The sequence below is a fragment of the Amphiprion ocellaris genome, chromosome 4, assembly GCF_022539595.1.
Source record: "Amphiprion ocellaris isolate individual 3 ecotype Okinawa chromosome 4, ASM2253959v1, whole genome shotgun sequence".
NCBI lineage: Eukaryota > Metazoa > Chordata > Actinopteri > Pomacentridae > Amphiprion > Amphiprion ocellaris.
In genome coordinates, this window is record NC_072769.1 from 5,446,104 (window position 1) to 5,450,433 (window position 4,330).

Below are 4,330 nucleotides of genomic sequence, written 5' to 3' on the forward strand. Positions count from 1 at the left end.
GTATTATTTTACTGTCAGTGAGTTGCAGTGTGTTTCCTGTGTTTCTAGAGGCAATGAGGCAGAGGTTATGTTATTTCACTAAAACTATGTAGTCTACATGCATATTCACATAATTTTGGACTATTGTAGTATAAATACAATAATAATAATAATTAGAAGAATTTGAATTGTGATTTTTTCAACCTCTCATTTAAAGATATCAGTGCTTGTTTATATCATTTGTATATATAGACAAATTAAATATAATATGCATAAATATAAAATATATAACTTTTGTTCCTTTGCTGTCTTGCGCAAAGTGGATAGTCAAACTGAATAAAAGCACAAATACATTTAAAAACATGATTTCCATATCATTTAGTTGTTTTTTTTAAACTTTATTATTAGCACTACAAATAATAAAGGGCAGATTATGAATCAGCGCCATGGAGCAAATCCGTGGCTATGCAGTATATGTCTTGAAAAGGTATGAAATTTAAAAACAATTGTGGCCACATCAGGGTTTGAACCACTGACCTTCTAATCAGCAGTTCAGAGACTTAACCATTGCACCACTGTTTCCATGTTACAGTTGTAGTGAATATGGGTTACTACAATTCATCCAGTTATATTGTAAGGTATGTTTCTGTATGGTGTTTCAAATTCGTGTTCCATGTGTATGGAAGCAAATCAGACTCATCAGATTCTGAATTTTAAAAGCTGCTTTCTTGCTTTGAATTTTTTTCATTAAAATTATGTATGTGAAATTTTGATGCCTGAATTTAGCTCATCAAAATTCTAAAAACCAATTAAAAATTCATTGTCTTCAAAATTTGCCATCAAAAAAATTTAATGTCTTCAAAATTCACCAACAAAAAATTCAATGTTCAAAATTCACCATCAAAAAATTCAATGTTCAAAATTCACCATCAAAAAATTTAATGTTCAAAATTCGCTGTCAAAAAATTCGCTGCTCACATCCGGGGGACTCAGGTGTAAACAATCGATCCTGGCCAAAATCGAACCAACGCCCAGCCAATCACGTGGCGCTCCTCCGGTCATGTGATGCAGACGGTTGACCTCGCAAGACCGGGGTCAACCACGGCTACCAGCATGAACAATGGCGCTTCAGTGAGTGTATTAATCCTTTTTGTCCTGTATATGGTTTGTTTTTGTGAGAGTCAGTAAGCTGTAATGCATGCCGTTAGCTGTGCTAGCACAGCGCTAGCCGCGCTAATACAGCGCTAGCTGCGCTAGCACAGTAATAAGGCCGCACAGACAGCACGTTCTGCAGCTGGGTAGTTGAGTAACAATTTTATAAACGCACAAATGGGTGGAAGTGTGATTTATGCGCCCAAAAATGCAGTTAAGTCACAGAGCAGTGCAAAGAAACTGGTCACCTAGCAAACTGAATTAGTCTCGGTAACACTTTATTATGTGTGTTTTCTGCTCAAGTTAATGTTCTGGTTTGATTCATTTTAAATTACTCCTGATCTTGAAAGGTTTTAAACTGTGCAGTCAAAGTAGTTACAACTGTGAACAAATAGCTTGAAATGAACTGCACTAGACTGCTCTGTTCATAGTCGACCATTCTTTCACAGCATGCTATATCAAGAGTTATTGTGCAATGATAGTGATAAATGAGGCCCATTTTTTCAACTGTTTCCTGTTTAGTATGTGTACCCTAGATTGTTTTTGATAATTTAATTTGTTGTAGCCATTTATTTAATCAATTTTAATCCACTCCATAGCAACACCGTCTGAACTGACCAGTCTGGTGAAATTCTGGACTGGATGGGAGACTCTACCAAGAACTCTCTCTGCAGAAGTAGTGAATGGCAGATACCTGACAGCCTTTGCTTCCATACATATGCCCCCTTTTAACTTTGAGCACCTGCCCATCCAAAGGTCTCTTCACGGCCCTGGTGACAAGGACTAATAATTATGATATAATATTTTTAAAAACTTGAGCAGGCGCGCCAGCTGGTTGTAGATGTCTATTAACATAAGAAGAGGTCAGCTAGTTGGGCAGATTGAGGACGGTGAAAAGACAAATGGCGGATGACTTCCGTTTGGTAGCGAGGTAGTGATCAGGTCTGGCGGCAGGAAGTGGAGCAGTGAGCCACGGAACTGGCGGGAAGCAGAGAGGGATGATAAAGTAAGGTAAGTGGTTGTAAAGGTTCTGAGGAAATAAATTAATGTCTGTAACATTTCTAAACACAGGATAGTTGAGTCTAATATTAGTTACAGTCCTTGGGCTGAAGTGTAAAACTTCATGGGAGCTATTTAAGTCAGATAGGTTAGCTGCTAAAGGGCTAGCCACTTAGTGCTAATGTTAGCACTCCAGCACAACCAGCAGCTACTAGACTGAATAACCAACCAAGTAAAGGAACCCTCAGTCGGTTCGGACCGGTTTTCTCAGCTCTTAACTATAAAGAATGTCTTTATATCGGTTCAAACTGGTATAAAGACAGTACTTTAAAGTACTGTTGTCATACCAGTTTTCTCAGCTCTTTTATACCAGTTTGAGCCGGTTCAAAGCGGTTAAAGGGCGCGTGCCACGACCATTCCACTCTCCAACACAGCTGGTTGCTATAGCAACCTAGCTACTGGACTCTCAGATGAATCTGACTATGGATGAATCTACCAGCAGTCACAGCACTGCTTTAAGGTGGTGTTAGACTGACGTTACTGTCATGGTGTTAAAAGGAGATTTACATTGTTTGCATCTGTCCTGATACCCGGGACATTTTATGTTTTGGCCCTTGAGTTGTGTTCAAAATAAAATGGACACAAACACAACAAACCCGTGGATCCGGACTGTCAGCAGCATCACTGCCAAAATCTAATCACCGTAAATGTTTTATTAATTGAACTGTCGTTGTCCGTAGTAAACTGTTTTTGTTTATTTTCTATTTCCTTATTTATTTGTGATTATTGAAGTCATTATTGAGGACCTACCACTACCTACAGACTTTCATTATTATGACTATAATCAGTAGTCTGAGTCTGTGATTCAGATATCTTCATTTCTTACTAGTTCGCTAGATTATACCCCAACCCAAAAGCAACGAAGTTCAGGCTCAGGATTATTTACTATAAGCCCTGTTTATATATATCTGTATCATTTATTTTTATTATTTTGGTCCACTAGAAGAAGACTGGGCTCGACTGAAGGGAGTAATAATACATTAATAACACACTGGGAGGCTACTAGAACCTCATAGAACCACACTACAGTAAGATGAACTGTCCTTGTAATGTTTCTGCTCATGTTACTGGTTCACATGATGAAGGCTTTAATCCTCTAATCATGAATGTTGCATGTTTTAGGTGCTGCTGGTGCATTCGCTGAGGTTTGGCTACAGCTGTGGATGAAGTGGAGTACCCACCGGATGGTTCCAGTGGTTCTGTTTTTTAGGAAACTGGTGAACTTTCCATTATTATTCAAGACAACATGCAAACTGAAAACAGTCGTCTGCTTAATTTGCTATTTAAAGTTCAACTGCTGCCTTAAAAACACAAGTTAACGTAACTGGAAAAGGCAGTTGGTGGTTAAATTAAACTAATAATCTGCATTTTTTTCAGTGTACAATGACGATAAAGCTATTCTGTTCTATGTTCTGCTGACAGTCTGTTGAAGTTCTTCTTCTCTCTGTATTAAAACACAGCGTTAATTTCACATAATGTGTTTTTTGGGGCTTTTTAGTGAAATAAAGTTTCATCTCCTGTCAGGTTTATTCAGAATTTTTAGAGGAAAAAGTGTGAAAACTCATCAGATCATATGTGTTTTATTTTACAGATGTGTAAATTCAGTCTAATCTGTTTTAATTCCACTGAGAGTTTTATTCATTGCAGACAAAATCTGAACACTTAAAGCAAAAATTCCAGATTTATTTATATTCTTTACAGTGTAGTAGCGATGAAAAGACATTTAATTACTGGTTGTAGTTTGCTGAGTTCTGATCACATGTACTGGTTTTATCCCTGGACTTTAATGTTTTTATTCTGGATATTATAATGTTATTTTTTATTCTGGATATTTTAATGTATGTTTTTACTCTGGATATTTCAATGTTAGTTTTTATTCTGGATATTTTCATGTCTCGGTCAGTAGACTCTGTAAATCACGAACTTTGTTTCTGTGTATTTTTCCTGCTTCCTGTTTCAGAGAATCTGCGACTTTAACTGTGAAAACAGACCTGGACCAGACTGATCCTAACAGAACCCCCAGAGCTCAGTTCTGCTGTTGGGTTCTGAGAACATCTGGACTCGTTTTGGATCCGTTCCTCTGCGTCCCGACGCGCCGCCTCTGGCCGCCCACAGAGCTCCTCCTCCGGCGGGGCGGCGG